Source organism: Mesoplodon bidens, assembly GCF_964165515.1.
Source record: "Mesoplodon bidens genome assembly, chromosome: 4".
Taxonomy (NCBI): Eukaryota; Metazoa; Chordata; class Mammalia; order Artiodactyla; family Ziphiidae; genus Mesoplodon; species Mesoplodon bidens.
The window spans coordinates 70,933,751-70,956,774 of record NC_138160.1 but is presented as its reverse complement, the minus strand read 5'-3'; the positions used below and the strand labels follow the sequence as shown (position 1 = coordinate 70,956,774).

The 23,024-nt window shown below is 34.7% G+C and overlaps 1 protein-coding gene across 2 annotated transcripts in view; it reads right to left on the bottom strand.

Moving 5' to 3' along the window:
- The window catches only part of RASA1 (RAS p21 protein activator 1), a 111,239-nt gene that overhangs the window by 62,177 nt on the left and 26,038 nt on the right, over positions 1–23,024 (bottom strand). The window lies entirely within an intron of this gene.

Below are 23,024 nucleotides of genomic sequence, written 5' to 3'. Positions count from 1 at the left end.
ACATGTGGGAAATACTGGGTTGGCCAAAAAGTTCGTTTGGTTTCCCCATAACATCTTACAGAAAAACCCAAAAGAACTTTTTGGCCAAACCAATAAATAATACCTTTGTCCCTTTAACTTTCCTGCTCTCAATTTAACTATCTTCTACCTACCATACTACTAGATGATTTGCTTAAATGACTGGCTATACCATGGCTACAACTCTAGCATTATCCATACTACCAATCTATGCCTATAAAAGCCACATGGATTGATATAAACAGAAGCACACTTAGAAACAGACTGGAATTTTCATATGGTCATGGTAACAAATCTACAAAGTAATTGTTATGAAATATTTTTACACTTTCCTTTGGTACTTGTCTAACTTGAAACATTCAGAGGAGAACAATAAACACTCATATTACATTGATATACTTAATATCTAGCCATAAGTTGACAGTCAAGACTATAATAAAACTATGACTATTTTTGTAAGGTTGCTGTAATGAAAGCTTACATTGACTCCTTAGTTTTTTCTTTTTTTTAACTTAGAACTTCCCCAAAGAATTATTGTTAATTTTCTCCTAACAACCAACCCATTTATTTGACAGTTTGTATATAAGACAGAAATAAAATAAATGATGAAAAACAATCATGAAGCTTCATCATAACTGAACAGAAAAAACGTAATTGTAAACCATTAGTATTAGGGGAAGAAAGGAAAGAACAATAAACATTGCATTCCTCTAAAATTCTAGTCTTAGTTCAACCACTGTCTTTGAGGCTACTGACAAGCGAATTTAGCTTTTAAGAGCTGTTTGTGGTTTTGTTTTGTTTTGTTTTTAATTCTAATAGGAAAAACTTGGACCAATGATCATTAAAAGTTCCTTGAAGAGCTAAAATTTAATGATAGATGATTAGGACAATATTTTGAAATTCTAGGCTAGAAGTTTATTTAACTGTGAAAAATATATGGGACAACCTTGGAATGTGAACCTGGTACATTCCTTATTACCTAAAGTAGTGGAGCTAACCCGCAGAGCAGTTTTACACATTGAACAAAGACAAAGTTAAGGACAATTTTAAACAAAGTACCTATTTTTGTATACTTGATACTTGTTAAATTTCTGGTGTGTTTTAAGCAAAATGTCAAGATTAAAAGATTTTTTAATCTCATTCATCTAGTGAACTCACCATAAGATGATATACAAAGGTGCATGAGGCATTACACAACAACTAATTTATAATAAATACCTGTCTAAAGACTTTTATATATTTGTGATTTTCAGTTTTTACATCTATGTACTTTCTATAAGATTCTGGCATTAAAACAGATATTCAGTTCAAGACAGAGACATAAATCTTAATAAACAACTTTGTTTCCTGATTATTACTAATTCCTTTTATGCCAAAAACTCTTGTTTTGAACACATTAGGTAAAACATGTCAATTCTTGATTATGACTATAAACTGAAATTAAATTATCCAATAATAGGCTTATGAGCACATATGTAGTTGAGCGTGATCCTCAAAACATTCCATTGTTACAAGTCTCCAACTGTTCTAGGAAAAACATTGAATGGTCTTAATCAAAACTTAGAATTTCTTGAATTATCTTTATTGTTCACTTCAAATTATCAAGGTGAATCATACTAACAAGAATATTTTAAATATATCTGCACAGATAGGATGGCTGCACTGATACCTCCTAAACGTCTTCAGAAGAGATTAAGCTGACTGGTGAGACTAGGACTTATCAGAAACCTCCATAATTATGGTCAAGTCTCTATACTTTGTACCTCATTACTATTACTTGTAAAAAAAAAAAAAAAAGGGAAAATAATCTCCATCTCAACCTCAGAACACATTAAATATTTGTCCTAAACTCTTTCAAAGAAAAACAAAACTGAAAAAGCACCCTATAGGCTGTATAGTATAATGGTTAAGAGTAAAGACTCCAGAGTCACTGCTTGTGTTTGAATTCTAGCTCTGCCACTTGGCTGTACAAATATGGGCAAATGTCTTAATTTCTTAGCCTGAGTTTCCTCATCTAAAAAAGGCACATAATAACAGTACCTGCTTCATAGAAGGTTGCATGATATTATTATAAATGAAATAATACATACAAAATTATATAAATTATATACAATATACATAGACTATGGGGCTAATTCAGCTTCATCAATGAAAATATCAAATTTTATACTGTTGCATAATGGATGATTAATTTGTAGATCACCTAAGCCTCTGTTATCTTCCTACCTTCCAGTTCTGTTTACACTGCATCTAATTTTGGGAAGAGAACAGGAGAAACCAATCTTCATTTCTGCTAAAACATTGATTTTTAAGAGGAAATTTCTTTTTCCAAAGCGTCTTTTTTGAACAGTAACGGATCATACATATTAATTGACGTTGGAAGCTCCGAAGTATTCATAAACTAGAAATTCTTCCACTTCTCCTGGCAATTCTAGAAGGAAACCCTCAAATAGCCCCACTCTTTCCCCAATGTGGATATATTCTTTGGAGGAATGGCAAAGACAATATGCATTTGAGATACTGTGACTTAAATTTGCCTAAATTAATACTTTAATAATAAAATATCTAATGTTCTCCTATTTAAAAGTAAACTATCCCCCTCTCTCTCTCTTTCAAGGAAGATTGGGAAAAGAAACAGCAGGAAATTTAAGAAGTAAATACATTTTTCTCAACTAGTTTTGCAATTTTTGGTTGCGAAATCTTACAGATATGGAGTCTCTTGATTTCATTTTCTTAGACACTACACAATCAGTTTATCTAAAATAAAACATCCAAGATGAAACTACGTATTAAATAAGTCAACAAGAGACAAGTTGGACAAGCTGCAGGAATCATTTTACTTTTAAATTTGGAATTACATGAATGTTTTTATAAACATGTTGTACATTGGTGCAGTATATTTAAGGGGCCTTGGGAGGGCCTTTGTGTTTTTTAGTCTCTCCTAATCAGGTAGAATAATATAGAAATCTATACAATGGGAAAACAACCTGGTGTGAATATAGACAGACACAACTCAAACTACACAATTATTTAAAACTAACGTGACAATACTAAATGGAAACTGTCTACTACAGTAGAAAACAATTAAAATAGCACTACCATCAACAAGCTTCCTTTGTCTAAAAAGGAAACTAAATTGAAGTTCCCAGCAGATCACTTTTACTTTCCACTATGCTCTTCTTCCTAGTTATGTCACTGACAGGCACTGAAGTTCTCAGAGAGAAACATAAGTGCAGAAATCTAATTGCCAAAAAATCTCTTGTCACCTGAATTACCTGGAACTCTGTGTGCCTGATCATACCATGAACTTCTAAAGTTTTTCTGTAACTCTAAAAGATGTTAATCGTATTTTCTCACACATGCTGTCCTTTCTGAAATGAAATTAGTTATTTCAGTCTGGTTAAGACATATACTAAAAACATTTGCTAAATCTACTATAAATCTCCTAAAACCTCCATATTTCTTTTCTTTGTTTGTTTGTTTGCGGTACTCGGGCCTCTCACTGTTGTGGCCTCTCCCGTTGCGGAGCACAGGCTCTGGATGCGCAGGCCCAGCGGCCATGGCTCACGGGCCCAGCCGCTCCGCGGCATGTGGGATCCTCCCGGACCGGGGCACGAACCCGCGTCCCCTGCATCGGCAGGCGGACTCCCAACCACTGCGCCAACAGGGAAGCCCTCCATATTTCTTTTTAACTAACGTAGTCCCCACAGTCATACGGTCTGAGCTGGTGGTCAAGAAAAATAAACTGACTTTTTAAAGTGAAGGCAAAGTATAGAAAAGATACCTTATAGTAAATGATTTTATTGTCTTTTTCCCCCCACATTGTTATGCAGACAGACTAAAATTTGGTCACTAGTAAATTCACCTGAACAACCACTAGACTAAGCATAAGAGGTATAGTATGCCTTAGACCAATTGCATTACTTAAGAAATATTCATGTGTATGTTTGACATCTTGAGTATATTTGTGTGTTCAGGCAAATAAGAAGTATGTGTGTATGTCTGTGTGTTTGTCTATGCATTTAGTTACATATCTCAGATCAAATTAGCTCAAGAAAAGAACAGAAATTCTATTTCCTTTTGCCACAGGTAACATATTTACAGGGTCCAAAGGAGGTTTAAGTTCTGTGGGAGTATTTTTTAAAGAAACAGCACTGTTACATGTCCATCCACCCAAAAATTCAGTTTACTGAAAGACTAATAAATATACTAAAGGTGGGACCAACAACACAATGCTTATGCAATCAAAAGTTTATATTGGACTTCCCTGGTGGTCCAGTGGTTAAGACTTTGCCTTCCAATGCAGGGGTGCGGGTTCAATCCTTGGTAGGGGAGCTAAGATCCCACATACCTCACAGGCGAAAAACCAAAACATAAAACAAAAGCAATATTGTAACAAATTCAGTAAAGACTTAAAAAGAGTTTATATTGAAGTACACTTGACCAAGATAGTCTCATTCTCACTAACCTTAACTCCCATCACCCTAGAAAACAGATAATGAAGAGTAGAAAGAGCCACACCCTCTCCAAAAAATGTTATACACTAATCAAACATATTTATTTAAAAAAACAAAGGAAAAGGAAAAGCACAATACTTACTAGCCAGAGGCTAACATCAGTTCCTACCTCACAGCCTCTATCCCTTATATCAGTGAAATTTCATTTCTCAAAAAAACTACCAATTCTTACAGTTGACCTTTTCTTAGAACTTCAACAATTACAGGGTCATATCAGTAACTAAGTACATGAAAAGAGGGCAATGAATGACTTGTGACCATCTGGTCCAACAAACTCATTACTGCAACACAGCTGTAAACTATCTTGAAGGGTAGTTTTTCTACTTAAAAGAAACACTGTGTGATTTTTTTGTTTTGCTTTGTTTAATTTCACAATGTTCAATCTAAAACTTTGGAGGGTATGGTGATTCAGTGGCTACCTACTGCAACTATAACATTTCTTAACCTGTATTTTAAGATATACCTTTAAAACACTGAATCTGAAGTTTAAAAGCAAACTTTAGTCTGGCATGGCCTTTTATTTAGTCCATCTCCAACAAACTGTGTGTCAAGCATTGGGCTATGTGGTAGAAAAACAAGTTAATACCACAGAACTCCATGACATAGGTCTCATGGAGAACACAGACAAATCAGGCAACTGCAATCTGATACAGCAAGTACTAGAATGCGGGGGCATATGGAAAAACTTCAGTCTTAGCATTTTAGTATACACTTCCTGAAAAAACTGATGGCTAAACGGAAACCTACAAGACAAGTAGCAACTAATTCAGAGAAAGCAAGGGACTGAGAAGGTGAGAAAGATGTCACTGGCAGAGGGAAAAAGTAAAGACAAGCAAAGGCCAAAAAATGTTCATATACAGATATGGGAATATGAGAATATTTTAAACTTTCAAAATATACTTTGCAAGCCTAATTCTTATCAGATAATATGGAAAGAATATAACCTTCTGAATTAGACTAGATTTATAACCTTACTTGCTGAACTTCTTTCAGTACCTCAAAGAGAAATGTATCTCAAAGAACATTTTAAAAGTTCAAAGTATTCTCAGATCTATCCACTCATCTGCTCCCACCAATAACCCAAGGTGGGGGCAGGCATTAGAACACAGCACTCAAAGTTCTCCACTGTAAGTCCATTATTCTCTCCTATTTCCTCTATATCCCAAACAAATTACATTTATTCATTCAACAAATATTTTTTAAGCACCTGCTATATTTAGGCACTGTTTTAGACATAGGTTTTCTCCCTATGCTTTCTCAAAATGTTTCTCCTATGTAACATTTTTTTAAATAAGGTGAAAAGATTATGCAATTTAGCCAAAAGTCATCCTAAAATTAAGGTATTTTCTATGTTTTTATTTCCCCTCAGAAATGTCTATTTCTCTATTCTCACTCATAGAAATATCAGTATCTCTTCAGCTCAAATTATAACTTCTCTATGAGGAAAATTCCCAAATTGTTCTCCCTAAAGCTGGCTTTCCTCCCAAGCTTCAGGCCTAAGTTACCAAGTACCTGCTAAGAAGCTTCACCTTAAGATGACTATAGCCAAATCTAAAATATCAGCAACTATCCTTACAAACACATACACATGCACGCGTACACTCACACACACACACACACACCTCTTCCTCTTTACTCCTCTATCCTGTTAATGGCACCAGCATCTTTCCTAGCGTTTAGACTCAAAACTTCAAAAGCAACACTGATTCCTTCCTATCTCTCTACCCATAACACTACTGCCAACTCGCATATTGCATCTCCAACCTCACCAATTACTCTCGTTCAGGCCCTCTTTTTCTCTTTCTATTTCAACCCGTCCTACAACTATGCAAAGATTATACTCCAGTAAAGACGTTAAAAAAAAAAGAAAAAAGACTTCCCCATCATTCTTTCCCACATCCCTTCTCTTCTTTCTCTCCTGCTTCTCATCTTGACTTATGTCACACATCAATCCACTCACCCAAGCTATTAGGTAAAACTATATACTGCTGTGTTTTTTAAGGTCAAAAAAAAATTACATATGGTTCAACCTAGTGGAAACCTCTCATCAGTACCTCTGACTTATTCCTCTATTCTATTTACCTCATATCCAATTAGTCAAAAAGCCTTAACAATTCCAAATTCTCAATACCCTTTTATCTATCCAGTCTTTTCCCTTCCCACTGTCAACATCCTTCCTCATCATGTCCTGTAGTAATTCCTGCATTAGGTCTTCTAGCTTCACTGCTCTTCTATTTCCTTATGCATCTGTAATAATACCTCCCCAAACAGCTATGCTTGAAACCGCACCTCAAAAACTGAAATGGTCCCATTGCTTACAGAATAAAATCCGAACTTTTGACATGACATTCAGTAATTCTTATGACTTTTCCAGTCTTCACAGGACTACTTGCCACTTCCTAAACACATCAAGCACATACTTTGAAGCCTCTCTCCCTTTGATCATGCTATTCTTTTCATTTGAAATGCCCTTATTGCCTACCTACGGAAATCCATGTCATTCTTCAATGCCTACCTGACGTGCTATCTCCTTGAACCTCTGGGCATAATTAATCTTCTTCTATCATACTCCCAGCCTATTTCTTATACTCTTTTTTGATATTTTATCTTACTGTAATAAAGTTAGTCATTTTCACATCTAGTTTTTCCATTAGATTGGAAAGTACTTGAGGACACTGGGCACGTTAAGTCATCTTCACATTCTCTACTCTAGCCCTTGGCACAATGCTTTCAGCATGGTAGGCGTTGACAGGTGGGAGGCCAAGAAAAACAAATTTATCAAAAATTCCTGCCTACGCTGAAATTCTCAAGTCATAATCCCTTACTGGAATCCACACGGAGAATGCCTTGCATTCTCCCATTCAAACTATTTCCTCAAGCTGCACTGTCCTCCCACCTGCATTCTAGAGATCTTTTATCACTCTTCCCTCCAGGGGACACCGTGACTCCAGGCTGAGCCTAAATGCCACCCCCTCAAAGGAATCTTCCAAAGACCATTCTGCCCAAAGTGATGTTTCAAGTCTAAAAATCATCTAGTATATGCCTTGTAGTCGCATCTATTTTCTCAGTAGAAAAACTGAGTAGAAATATTAGTTTACTCACCTAAATACCCCCAACCTCTCCTACTCTGAACTTCCACAATACTGGCAATTTATACAAATTGTTGACACTCAAAGACATTGATTTGGTTGTTGCCTATTCAGCACCCATCCCATTCGGGGAAAACACACTCACACCACCCTCTGGATACTCTTCCTCCCCCACTTCCGAGGAAGCTTTCATTTTCTTTGAAGAATGCAGCCTAGTCAAAATCGATCATTCCATGGTGAGCACCTGAACCAAGCAGAGTTCTTCACGCTGAAACTGACAGTCAGTCTTTTTCTGAAGGCAAAAGCTACAGGAAGCAAGGTCAAAGAAAGGGTTTTTGTTTATTTACTTGCTAGGTTTTCCACCACTTGGAAGACCCAGTCTATAATAAGAAAGAATGAAGGTGACAGGGCCAAACAGATACAGAGATGGAACTAAAGATTCATGAGAACATTCAAATCCCTGTTGCACTTATCTCTGAGATCCCAGTTACAAGCCTACCCTTCCCTTAGTTTAGCTGTTCATCTCACCCATCTATTACCTCTAGACCAGTTTTTTGATCTCCACGTCCTTTCACATATTTAAAAAATTACTGGACACCCAAGAAATGTGTTTATGTAGGTAGTTTCTATCAATATTAATAGAAATTAAAACTGAGTACATTCTAAATGTTTACAATTTTAAATTAACACATAGTGGAGTTAATATTGTCAATATAGAAAACATATTCTTTATATAAGATAACTATAATTTCCCAAAAACATTTAGTGAAAAGAGTAGCCTTATTTTAAATTTTATATACTTTTTCATAGCTCACTTAATAGAAGACAGCTGGATTCTCATATCTGTTTCTGAATTCAATCAGTTGCTGTATATTGTTTTGGTTCATAGGTTACGAAAACTGCTACTCAATGAAGCTACTTAAAAGTTAAATAAAATGTACAATCTAACCACACCTATAAATGTTCCATTCTGCTATTAAAATCCATTGGTGTACCATTTATTCATGCATATTTTGTAGCATTATGCAATAGCCACTTGGCAATATTGGTTCACTGAGTTATGAAGAGCTTCCAAGTGTTAACATGTTTTATTTTATAATATCAAAATGTCACATTCTTTATATCACCACTACACAATAATGTAGGCTTGGGTTGTCTAAACTGCCTATCTCCCCCTTGCCCAGCTCGTAGGAGATAACCTCGAAGCCCTTGAAATATCCTGCCCAGTAAGAGTGTCTTTGTTTACTGAGAACCTTGGGCCATGCCAGATCATTTATGCTAATATGATTTTATGGTGGGGGATTTGGTCCACCTCTGAAGTCAAACTGATGCAGTAACTAAGGTCTGCCACAAGGGGGCGCCAGGCCCACATGACTACACCTTAATAAAAATTTTAAACCGCAAGGCTCAGGTGAGCTTTCCTGATTGGCAATACTTCACATGTGTTGTCCCACATTGTTACTGAGAGAATTAAGCACTGTCTGTGTGACTTCACTGGGAAAGAACAACTAGAAGCTTGCATCTGTTCTCTCCTGGACTCTGCCCTATGCACTTTCTTTCTTAGCTGATTTTAATGTGTCCTTTGGCTATAATAAACTGTTACTGTGAGTGTAACAGCTCTGCTGAGTTCTGTTTGTCCCTCTAGAAAATCACCGAATCTGAGGATGGTTTTAGGAACCTCCAACAACAGGCATCAATATAACATGGGTGTCAAAACTCTTTTCAGGTAGTAAGTGTAACCTTGAAGAAAAAGTGGCACTGTCTTCAAAAAAGTGATCTGACCTTGGGTTTGGTGGTGTTCTTCAAGAAATAAAAAGCATCACATGTGTACACTATACATCCTTTCTAGCTGACCACAGATTTGTTCTAGAGTTCAGCATAGTCCGGAGCCTGTGCTCCGCGACGGGAGAGGCCACAGCAGTGAGAGGCCAGCGTACCGCAAAAAAAAAAAAAAAGAAAGTAAGTTGGTAGAGTTCAGCATAAAAGTTCTAATTTTTGTTTTGTTTTGTTTTAGTGAAATGCCATGTCCGTTGCTAATTCTAGCTATTATAGTTGCACGTGTGAAAAATATCTATATTGTAGTTTATGGATCGGTAGCATTTCAAATAAATGGTATATTTAAATACTGACCTGAAATTTTTTGATATGCTTATCAATTGACATTTTTTCTCAGCTCAAGAGTCTAAATTATTTTTTAATTATAGCTTTTAATATTAGATTTATTCTTTTAAATATATTAGGAATTTAAATATAAGCATGCAATTTTATCTTGGAACAAGAAAAGAATTCCTCACAAATGATTTTTCTCTTTGGAAGAAATAAGCTGCAAAAATATCTGTTAAACTACATACAGTTTGTAAATGAGCGCAGCTCATTGAAGCTTCGTATACCTTCGTAAGGTATACGAAGATTATAGGATGTAATATTTCATCCAACTAGTTCTTATATTTTGAAAAAATGTTAAATAGTTTAGTAATGCCATAAGAAATCTTTGTCCAGAAAGAAAAATATCATCAGAAAAGACATTAAGTATTTAGGAAGCTCTCAAATTTACAGTTGCAGATAACAAGGTTTCCAAAATTCTAATTTTTACTTGAATGCTCAAATTTTGCTTGAAAGCACCAAATACTGTCAGTTATTTCCCTTAGAGTAGAGGCTCACTTTGTTCTTTTCCCAAAAAAGTTTCTGCCAAATACTCAAGTTTGACTAACCAAGGTTTGTCTGTCAATCATTCTTTATAGTAAAATAGTGTGCCATAAAAGAAGGGGTCAGTTCAGCTCTCAGCTCAAATAATCACACCACTTCATTTCAAGACAAAGTACTTAGGGATGCAGCATTATGTGAATTTTCCATTTCATCACACTAAATATTAAAAAGACATATGCTCAAGAATTGCAACTTAATAAAATTAATAATTTTCACTGCTCCATCAAAGACATTCTTAATTGAAACTGGCTTTTTTCTTTTTCTTTACAAGTGTATGGCAGTGATAAATAAAATGCCTAGTAGTATAGTTTGGTGACACTGCATTAATTTATACTGAAGTACCAGAAGTTTTTACCTCCTATTGCTTTGCACCATCAGTGCAAATGTCAACAAAATGGAAATGGTAAATAATGACTTAGTATTACGAAAACCTTTACAGACCTCCGAAAGGGTCTCAAGGAACCCCAGGGTTCCTTGAAGCCAATACCCTAGTCAAAGCAGACTAAAAGAATCCTAGGGAAGCTATTCCAACCTCTTGAAGCATCTCAGCTAAGCCTGTCACTTTTAATATGGAAGACAAGGCCATTGCCAATATTATAACCAAAATTTTAATTCTTCCCTTTCTATTTCTTTATGCCAAGCTCACCCAGCCTCCATTAGTTGTGAATTTTTGGTTGTCATTGTTTTTATATAAGATCAACTCTGTTATGAAGCACCCTATTTCCAAATATTTTATTAATTCAAACATTATTTTATTTTATTGACGTTTCAGTTTTTTTTAACTTCCTAGCTTTGACGTCTTTCTCTACTAATATTTTGATGAATAATTCCATTCTCTTTAGATTACTAATTTTTCTTTAGTTGAATTACAGGCTTATGGAATTCTTTAAATTCCTTAGTTTCCACTTGATGGTTTGATTCCTTACCTTTAACATAATTTCAGCAATTATTTTGGAATGTCTTACAGATCACTCTAAATTATGCTCAAAGAAATGAACTTCAAGCCAGCCAATTATCATCTAATTGACCTTCAAAGTCAATAAGCTCCTTGACATGACTTGCCATAGTGAACAATCTGAGCCTTTCCTCTAGTCAAAACATTACATATGCCTCCTTCCTCTTCAACCCCCAAAGCCTTCTCTCCAGATCACCCAGCCAGCAGCACATCTGTCAACCACCTCACACACATCAATTCCAGAAAATGACCCTGTGGCACATAAAAACTGAATATGCAGTGGGAGGCATATTACAAAAAGTATTCATTAATAGTCCTGCCACAACCAATTAGCTGTTTGGAAAGTCATCAGGCAAAGATTTCCAAACAAAATACACAAAATAAGTGCAGGAGAAATTAAATAATTATTTTTTAAATCAAACTATAAAAACTATAGGTTTACATATAAATCTTAATATGATAATCCATGCTTAAAAGCCAAAACAAAAAAGCTACAAAGATTGATTTGACAGCACAAAAACTTGGTATGACAAAATAAAAGTAAGCAAAATTTTAAATGCACACGTGCTCATATAACACAAACAAGGAACATCACTGTAGTTGTTTTCAATTCCAAAATATTAAATAAAAATGAATAACTAGAGATGAGTAAATAAACTATGTACATCCAATAGAAAACTATGTAGCTACTTAAAAGAATAATCCAAATGTACACAAGTACAAAATCTCCTCAATGAGTCCTATTCTGACTACCCTAATTAAAATTTGCACCCTTCCTTCTGGCACTATTAATACCCCTTTATCCTATCCAATTTTTTCTTCTTCTTTTTTTTTTTTTTTACCATAGCACTTATTACCTCTAATATTTTGTATGATTTATTTACTATGTTTATGTCTTCCCCCAGCAAAATGTAACCGCCAAAGAAGCAAGTATCTTCATCTGTTCATTCATTTATCCTAAGCATCTAGAACAGTACCTGGTATATGATAGGTTCCAAAAAGTTTATCTGTTAAATAAATAAATACACAAAAAAATGACATAGTTGAGCTTAGAAAGTCTAACTAGAGAACTGAGAGCCAAAGGTAGACAGGGATTTTTTTTTTAACTAAAGAATAATTTTGTATACATTTCTGTACATACTGCATTTTTTACCATGTGTGCAAGTATATATTGCCTACTGAAAACTTAATAATCTTAATGCTCATAAAAATATGTATTCAATATTATACATATATGTGTGTGAATGAAAATATATATTATGTATATACTATATTATAGCAATGGCTACTACTAAGAACAGTGAGATTAGGGAGGTATGAAGAAATGGAGTAGACATTTTCCTGTATTTTTTTTTTAACAAGAGGTATTTATTAATTCTTGTCACATTACTTGCAGCAGAATAATCCTCCAACCAAGAAAACCAGAAATGGCAAATAGAATACGAGAAAAAAAAAAAAAAGGTTTGTCCATTTGAAGTCATCCAAGAACTGGTAAGGCAATTAGAATCTGAGGAGCCAAAATTTCAGAGAAAGTCAGAGTGCCGTTCAGTAGCCACTTGCCTACCTTTCCCCTCAGAGTATTTGCTGATTGCAGTCACAAAGCAAGAGGCTGATAATCCATGCAAAAGACCACTTCTTCTGCCTGGGTCCTAGTAGGAGGAAAGGGATCCAGTAGAGCTTTTCGACAGTCTCACAAAGCTAGTGAAACATATTAGAGACTTGAAGGGCCAGGATTCTCGTTATAAAGGAAACAGAAAATTGAACCATAGGCTGAACTAATTCCCTCCTAGAGACTGAATTCTGAAGCTACAGGGATAAGAAGCTCAGCAAAAACTGCAGAGGAAAATGAAGTATTTGAAAATTTTGTGATGAAAGTAATTTGACTGCATTCTATCTGCTTAGCAGAGGAAAAGGTGAGCCATCTTCTGTATCAAATTATCATTCAGATCCTCTATAAATTGTCAAACAGGTCTGGCACTTAATTAAAAATTAACAGCATGCCAAGAGACAGGACCCAATAAAATGAAACAAATAAGCAAAATAAAACAAAGATACAATATAAAACTTCAAAAAAAATCAAAGTTGGTTCTTGGAAAGACAAATAACTTGGAGAAATTCTAAAAAGACTGATCAGAAAAAGAAAAATGTCACAAATTATCAATCTCAGACTCAAAAGTGAATTAATTTGAAATTAATAAACAGAGACTTTAACAATCCAAGAAAATATGTGAAAAGGTAAAGCTGGAATTTAGCCACAAAACTGGAATGATTAAAAAGTAGTTGAGGGGCTTCCCTGGTGGCGCAGTGGTTGAGAGTCCGCCTGCCGATACAGGGGACAAGCGTTCGTGCCCCGGTCTGGGAAGATCCCACATGCCGTGGAGTGGCTGGGCCCGTGAGCCATGGCTGCTGAGCCTGCATGTCTGGAGCCTGTGCTCCACAACGGGAGAGGCCACAACAGTGAGAGGCCCGCATACCGCAAAAAAAAATAATAATAATAAAAAATAAATAAATAGTTGACTTTACAAAATTAAGGACTAAATATATATTAGAGTAACAGCAGATTAGGTATATTTTTAAAAAGCTAATAAATGGACAACTTTCATAGAAAGTATACTTACTGAAGCACAAAAAGAAGAGGACAGAATATAGAGAAAAGAGCACATAAGATAAATGGGACAGGGACTTTCCTGGTGGCGCAGTGGTTAAGAATCCGCCTGCCAATGCAGGGGACACAGGTTCGAGCCCTGGTCCGGGAAGATCCCACATGCCGCGGAGCAACTAAGCCCGTGCGCCACAACTACTGAGCCAGTGTGCCGCAACTGCCAAAGCCCGCATGCTTACAGCCCATGCTCTGCAACAAGAGAAACCACCACAATGAGAAGCCCATGTGCATCACAAGGAAGAGTAGGCCCTGCTCACCACAACTAGAGAAAGCCTGTATGCAGCAATGAAGACCCAAAGCAGCCAAAAATAAATAAATAAAAATTTATATGAAAAAAAAAGATAAATGGGACATAACTTTTTAAGTGGTTCTTTATGCCATTTATGTGGCATCTCAGAAGAAAGAGGAAGAGAATGGAGCAACGGCAAAATCTGAAGAGAAAATGGCCAAGAATTTTCCAAATCCAATGAAAGATATCAACCCAAAGATGAGAGAGACAGAGACAGAAAGAAAAAAAGAAAGAAAGAAAGAGAGAGAGAGAGGGAGGGAGGAAGGAAGAAAGAAAGAAAAAGACAAAACTGCCTCATCTAGGTACATTACAGTAAAGATGCTAAAAACCAAAGACAAGACTAAATTTTAAAAGCACTCAGAACAAAAAGACATTGTATTCAGAGAAAGAATAAAACTCCTCACTGACTCTGCTGGAAGCAAGAGACTAGAATATCTTTACATTTTTAAAGGAAAATAACTACAAACCTAGAATTTTATGCCCAAGACAATATCCTTCAAAAACCAAAACTAGCATGTTTTTAGGTAAACAAAGCAAATTTGTTGACAGTTGATGTTTAGCAAAAGAAATACTCAAAGAAGTTCTATAGGGAAAAAAAAAAGGTTCCCATGGAAAAGCATGGAAATGTAGTAAAAAGTAAAAAAGGTAAACATATGGGTAAATCTAAATAAACACTGACTGTATAAAGCAATACTATCTAATGAGTACTGAAGCATAAATGAAAATTCACAACAATAATGTAAAAAGCAGGAGAAGCATAAGTAGAGTTAAAGTGATCTAAGTTCTTAGCGTTGTTAAGGAAGTGGTAAGAGTAAATATTTTACGTAGATTGCAATAAGTCAATGATATGTGTTGTAATCTCTAGGGCAACCACTAAAAGATCAAGATTGTCAGAAAGGATAAAAAATAAAACACACTTGTAAGAGGTATATCTTAAATGAACGAACATAGGAAAGTTGTAAGTGAAAGGATGGAAAAAGTTATACCATGCTAGCAAAATCAAACGAAAAATGATGTCAGACAAACTAGATTTTAAGGCAAGAAGTATTATTACAGAAAATAAGGGGCATTTCATAATAATTAAGGGACCAATTCACCAGGAATTTAAGCTAAGCTGGTGGTGCATATACCCAATAATGGAACATCAAAATATAAAGCACAGTAGGTTGGGAAACTTTAACATGCTCCTCTTAATAGTTGTTAAAAGAAGCAAACAAACAAACAAAAAGAACAGTAAACATATGACCAAGATTCATAAATATAATGTAAAGACCTACACAGAAATAACATCTGATAACAAAAGAATATATATTCCTTTCAAGTGAACATGCAACATTTATCAAAACTGCCATATGCTAAATCAAAAAGGAAGCCTCATTTCAAAGGACTGATATTCAGAGTATGTTCTCTGGACTTAATGATACTAACAAGTCACTAAAACAAAATTAAAAAAAACAAAAAACACTACATACAGCTATTTGGAAATTAAGCAATATACCTCCTAACTATTGAATCAAAGAAGAAATCACAATGGAAAATAGGTAGTATTTAAATAAATGATAATGAAGATAGGACATATAAGAAGTTGTGACATGCAGCCTAAGCTATACTTAAGAGTTAAATCTGTAGCCCTAGATGTTTATATCAAAAAAGGAGAATGACAATAATTATTTAAGTACCTGTCTAAAGAAATTAGAGAAAGAACAAAAAGTTAAATCTGAAAATGGCAGAAAGTAGAAAAGAACAGAATTAATGAATTCAAAAGCAAAGGTATAACAAAACTTCAGACAGCAAATCAAAAGTTGGTTTCAGGAAAGATTAACAAAATTGTTAATTCTAGAAAAACTAATCAAAAGAAGAAAAAAGTCATAAATTCTCATTTTCAGTAATGAAAAGGGAGAAAATCAAAGGTCCTACAGAAGAACAATTGATACAACTGATAGGTACACTATCATTTATCAAGATTTATTGAAAAGACAAACAAGTAAACCAAAGGAATAAAATTGAGTTGTAACAGGCTCACACATAGCCTGCCATTAACTTATGACAATAATAAACCTGAAAAATATGGTCATTCAGATAATGTTGCTGGGTCAACTGGATATCAATATTTTAAAAAGGAGGAGGGGGGAATGAGGGGGTAGGGGGAAGAAAGGAAGAGGAGGGGGAGGAGGAGGAGGAAGGAGAATGAAGCAAGATACAAAATTGATATCTATAAGATGTATATCCAATGAAGGACTCAGAGCCAGGAAAAAGACGAACTAGAAATCAGGAAGGAGAAAGAAGAAAAGCCAACAGAAAAAATGGCAAAGGACTTGAACAGCCAATTTATGGAGGAAGTGATCCAGATAAGTCAATAAATATGAAAAGATACACACCATCATTAATCATTACATCTGGAAAATACCAATTAAAACCACAAGGGCTATTTCATTACACACCCACCAAAATAGCTACAATAAGAATAAACAATACCAACCATTAGCAAGAATGTGGAGTAACTGGAATTCTCATACATTGCTACTGAGAATATAAATTGGTATAAGCCCTTTGCAACAATAACAGTATCTACTGACCTTATCATATGAACATCCTATGACCAGCAATTCTAATCCTAACTGCATATATATGTTGATCAAAAAACAATACAATAAAAATTCATAGTAGTACAATTTGTAATAGACAAAACTGGATACAACCTAAATGTCATGTCTATCTATAGTAGAAAAGATAATAAATGTGTTAGTCACAGTGTAACAATACAAGCAATGAAAGAGTGAAATATTGCTACATGCAACAACATGGATAAACCTCATAAAGTTTACGAAGTAACACAAAAGAATTCATATTATATCACTTAATTTATATAAAACTCAATTTATAGAAAATTCAAAAACCCCAAAATAATCTCTGGTATAAGAAGTTAGTATTGCGTTTATCTTTGGGATAAGTGGTATGGGTATTAGACTGGGACACAAAAGGACTTCTAGGATGCTGGTAATACTGTTCCTTGATTTAAAGCTGGATTACATAGGTATTATTAGCAAATAATAATGCATTAATAAGTATTAATACATAATATTATGTATATACAACACCTATTAGTAACATTGCTAAAATTCATTGAGATGAAAACTTACGATGCTATACTTTATGTACATTATACGTCAGAAAAAAAGCATACTTAAAAAGAAGTAACTTGACTGGGATTGACATATATACACTAATATGTATAAAATAGATAACTAATAACCTACTGTATAAAAAATAAATAAAATAGAATTCAAAAATTCAAAAAAAATTAAAAGAAGTAACTTGAAATACAGAAAAACTCTTTACACTAAAACTTTGATATTAAAGGGGAACATGCTTAAATACATTTTTATACACACGGAAACAACATTATGTAGTCAAAATTATATCTATATTACATACCTCATAGCAGTATACTGTAAAACTGTCCAGCATACTGTTGCCCTCCCCCTCATCTATTATATCTTGGACTCAAACTCCCTTAACCCCCAATACCACCAAATATTTGCACAGGTCGAGACTGTGGTAACTTTTGCAAATTTACATTATCTTCTGCTCAACAGCCTGAGAGTCTATGGTCAGTACTAGCAGAGTCAATGGATGACACAGAGCCAGGCTCTAGCCCCATCTTACCTGTTGTCTTCCCATGACTTATGATCACTGAGGTCAGAGGTATGATGGGAATACATGCTTTTGCCTCTTTGGCATGCGTATTTTTATACCTCTAGGGATTTTGTCACCATTTTTCACTTTATTCATTAAGTAATTATGTAAACTTTACTCATATCCATCACTTTTAAGCTTTTTCAATAATAAAAAAAAATTGTGAATACTTCAGTCTCTCTTCATATAGAAAGCTCTTCCACCCCAAATTATTGTAGGCATTATTCTAAAACTCAGTTTTAACTTCCTTAGAACAAAGCAATTAAAAGTGTATATGTCATCTCAAAAACAACTGCATGATTTTACCCCAAAATGTTCTATCCTGTTTCTGTCATATTTGTGTCATTAATAATTAGGATAAACTTCCTTGCTAAGGAAGCTTTCTCTTATCCCTGTAAATCTTAAGTAGTAACACTAAAATGTATATTTACTCTTGCTTTATTGTCATCTTATTGTGGTCACATGTTATAGTATGTACAAAGCAAAAGATTACATGAAAACATAAGTTCTTAGCACTCCTGCTTCGACTTAACATTAACAAGCCATTTACTTATGTACTTGATTCATTTACTATTTCAATATTTATACAGGTTTCTGGTTTCTATGACAATTCACATCAATGTCACCTGCCCCCAGAAGGTAGGCGTCAAATGTTCACCTTCTATAAGAACCATATACAAACCTTATATAAGTTTTACTACAGCTTTTTTGATAATTATAAAACATCAGCATCACTGTGAATTAGAGAAGGAGAAAAGTTACCATATTTCACAAAAGGAAAATTAAAGCATGAGGAAATTAAATAAACTTTCCAATACAGTGATTCACTAAAAGCATTAAAAACAGAAACTCAACTTTTCCAAAGACTAAACTATGGGTTCTTCCTCTATACTACACTTCCCCTATAAGCACCAAGAGGACAGAAACCTAGCTACTTGCTATTACTATGTTTCTCAAAGCATGCTCCAAAGAATGTTCGTCAAGAGTGTACTTAAGTTTAGGAAAAGCAGAGTTAACAAAAAGCTTTGCTTAGTATATTAAAGACTCAGGAATCTTGTACTGTGTGCATTCTGGAATTCCAAAAACACAGACCCAAATTATTTAACTGTCAAAAAAAGTCACAGAATACCAATTCCTATAATTGAACAATGCAGTGTGCAATTTATAAAACGCTACGAGACACAAACAGTGGACTCTTGTTGGCTGGCTAGTAATTACCTCTTTTTTCAAACTACTTTCTTCTAATGATAAAGTCTCTGCCTTAATTCTCTAGATTTTGATTAAATGTATTAACATAGATTGAAAAATAAAGCACAACTTGCTTTTGAATATATTTGAGTAAAAACAAGAAATTCAACCCAAGTGATTGCTTCAAAAGACACCTAAATATTCACTGTTAGGAATAAAAATACTCATTCTGCTTCTACTTTGAAAAAGTTGCTCCCCTTACTTTGCTATCTCCTCTAGCTACCATTCTCTTGAAGGATTTATCCTCCAAGTTCCCATAAACCAAACTATTTAACCTCTTTAAAACTTTTAACTTAAGGACTTCCCTGGTGGGACAGACATTAGGAATCCGCCTGCCAATGCAGGAGACACAGGCTCGAGACCTGGTCCGGGAAGATCACACAGGCCGTGGAGCAACTAAGCCCGTGTGCCACAACTACCGAGCCTGCGCTCTAGAGCCCATAAGCCACAACTACTGAGACCACGCACCTCAACCACTGAAGCCCACGCGCTCTAGAGCCCATGCTCTGCAACAAGAGAAGCCACTGCACTGAGAAGCCTGCGCATCGCAAAGAAGAGTAGCCCCTGCTCGCCACAACTAGAGAAAGCCCGTGCACAGCAACGAAGACCCAATGCAGCCAAAAAATTAACTAATTATTTTTTTAGAAAAAGAAAAAAAAAATTTTTAATTGCTAAAAACTTTTAAGTTAAAACCTCTTTAAGCCACTTCCAGTTTCCAATCAGGCATATTAGGAACTAAGAAGCTGCTACTCTGTCCTAACAAGTAAAAAGCTGAACAAACTGAGAAATCAACAATTCTTCTTAGATCCATCAGAGAAATGAGGCCACAAGGCAAACTGCTGCCCCCCAAATTGAGAGACAGACAGCCAGATGAAGCAAATCATACTTTACCTGAGCAGAAATCTCCCCAGGGAACCAGCACCAGAGTAGGGAAACCTGAACTGTATCTGACAAATTACTAAAGGCTCAGTGTGGACAACTTGTGGAGTTTTAACTCCAGGGTGACCCAGGCATTAAGGGGGCACCCCAACACTTTCAGAAGCTCTACTAGGTCCTCACAGTGAATATCTGAGAAAAACCACCTCATGCTTTTGGGAGGCAGAAGGAAAGAAACCATTTTGAAATATACCAGAGCATTCTGTTTTTCTTAACAAGGCCTGTCCCCAGGAGAAATTAATTTACCAGAGGCTAATTTGCTAGGGTTTTATCAGGAGTCCCAACCCACCTGAAGCAAGGGAAATACCCAAGTCCAATCCTCTAGAGCCATCCTGTTTTAATAAAACAACTGAGAGGCACTGAAGTTCACAATCCAGGGGCATGAGATCACCAAAAGACTAAGACTTAACCATAGCACTATAGAACACTTCCTCCCTCTGCCTCCCAGACCTTAGCACTACCTTATTAAAGGTTTATGTACCACAGTTACTTTTTCCCAGTACATCATGTCCACCTTTCAACAAAAAATTACAAGGCACATTAAAAGGCAAAAAAAAAAAAACAATTTGAAGAGATAGAGCAAGCCCCCGAACCAGAGTCAGATATGGCAGGAATGCTGGAATTATCAGACCAGAAATCTTTTTTAAAAAACCATGATTAATATGCTAAGAGTTTTAATGGAAAAAAGTAAACAACATGCAAAAACAAAAGAATAATGTAAGCAGAAAAATGCAAATTTTACAAAAGAATCAAAAAGAAATGTTAGAGATCAAAAACACTGTAACAGAAATGAACACTGCCTTTGATCTTTGATAGGTTCATTAGTAGACTGGAAACAACTGAGGAAAAAATCTCTGAACTTGAAGATATGACAATAGAAACTTCCGAAACTGAAAAGCAACGAGAAAAAAACTGGGGGAAAAAAATTCTTTTAAATATCCAGAGAACTTAGTTGTGAATTTAGTTGGTTTATTTTTAATTTTCTTTTTAATTTTTCTGAAGGATACATATATATATATATATATATATATATATATATATATATATATATATATCATGGGCAATAAAGTGCATTCTATGTGTTTATAAGCCGCCATTTTGTTTAAGCAAACACAAGTACAAAGTAAAATAAAACCACAAAATAATGAACTGCATGTTCATAGCATACAAAAATTGCCACCTACAATGTTCTAATTCCTAAATATATTTATAAATTTACATTTTCAGTTAAAAAAATAGACTTTTGAGAGTTCAGATTTTTAGATATAGTTGTGAGACAAATACAAAAGATATAATATACATGTAATGGGAACACCGTAAGGAGAAACAAAAGAGAAAGGAGAAGCAATATCCAAGCAATAATGACTGAGAATTTCCCTTAATGTCAGATACCAAACCTTAGATCCAGGCAACTCAAAACACCAAGCAAGATAAATGCCAAAAGAACTACACCTGGGCATAGCATATTCAAACTTCAGAAAATCAAAGACAAAGAAAAAATCTTGAAAGAAGCAAGAGAGGGGAAAAAAAACACACACCTTACACCTAGAGAGGAGCAAAGATTAAAATTAAATCTAACATCCTCAGAAACCATGCAAGCAAGAGGAACACGGAGTGAAATATTTGAAGTGTTGAGAGAAACAACCAACCTAGAAATCTGTACCCTGCAAAATGTGCAGGAGAAATACTTTTTCAGACAAAAATTGAGGGAATTTGTTCACAATGGATCTTCTTTGCAAGAAATGTTAAAAATTCTTCAAAGAAAAGAAAAATGATATAGGTCAAAAGCTCAGATCTACATAAAGAAAGGAAGCGTATGAGTGAAGGTATGACTGAAAGTTGTATTTTTCTCATTCTTAATTAATCTAACAAATAAAAGTCTGTCCCAAATAATAGCAACCATATATTTGACTATGTATGCTTATGTACATATCATATATATAAGCTTATATATAAATAAAATGAATGATACAAGGGACAGGAGGGAGGAATTAGTAATACTTTGTGATGGTAAAGTACTTGCACTATCTGTGAAGCAGTATAATATTATTTGAAAGTGGACCTGGATTAGTTGTAAATGTATAGTGCAACCTCTAGGGCAAAAACTAAAAAAAGTAAAATGAGAATTATGACAGACATGCTAAGAAAGGAGAGAAAATGGAATCATATAAATGCTCAATTGAAACCACAAAAGGCAGGAAAAAAATGTGTTAGACATAAATAGAACAAAAACAAGGACAACAAATAGAAAACAGTAACAAATATGGTAGATACTAATCTAATCATAGTAATAATTATCAATACTTTAAAAGTCAATTTTCTAACATACCAATTAGAAGACAGAGATTGTCAGAGTGGATCAAAGAGCAAGACTCAACTGTATGTTTCCTATAAGAAACCAACTTTAAATATAAAGACACATAAAGACTAAAAGTTAAAAAGATAGAGATGGAGAGCTTAAACTTTCTTATTACCCACCCACCCCAAAAAAGTAACTAGGTAAATATGTGTTAAAAAAAGAAAAAAAAGTAAAGAGATCCAGAAAAATATACCTTGCTAACACTAATCAAAAAAAAAAAAAAAAAAATCTGGAGTAGCTATATTACTTTCAGACAGAGCAGCTTACAGAGCAAGGAAAGTTATTAAGGATAGAATAGAGAGGGGCATTAAATAATGATACAGAGATCAATATTCCAAGAAGACATAGCAATCCTTAGTGTGTACATGCCTAACAACAGAGCAGCAAAATTTGTGAGGAAAAAACTGATGGAACAGCAAGGTGAAACACATGAATTCACAGTTATAGTTGGAGACTTCAGCAATCCTCTATCAGAAATGGACAGACCCAGCAAGCAGAAAATCAGGACACAGTTACACTCAACAACACCATCAATCAACTGGATATAAC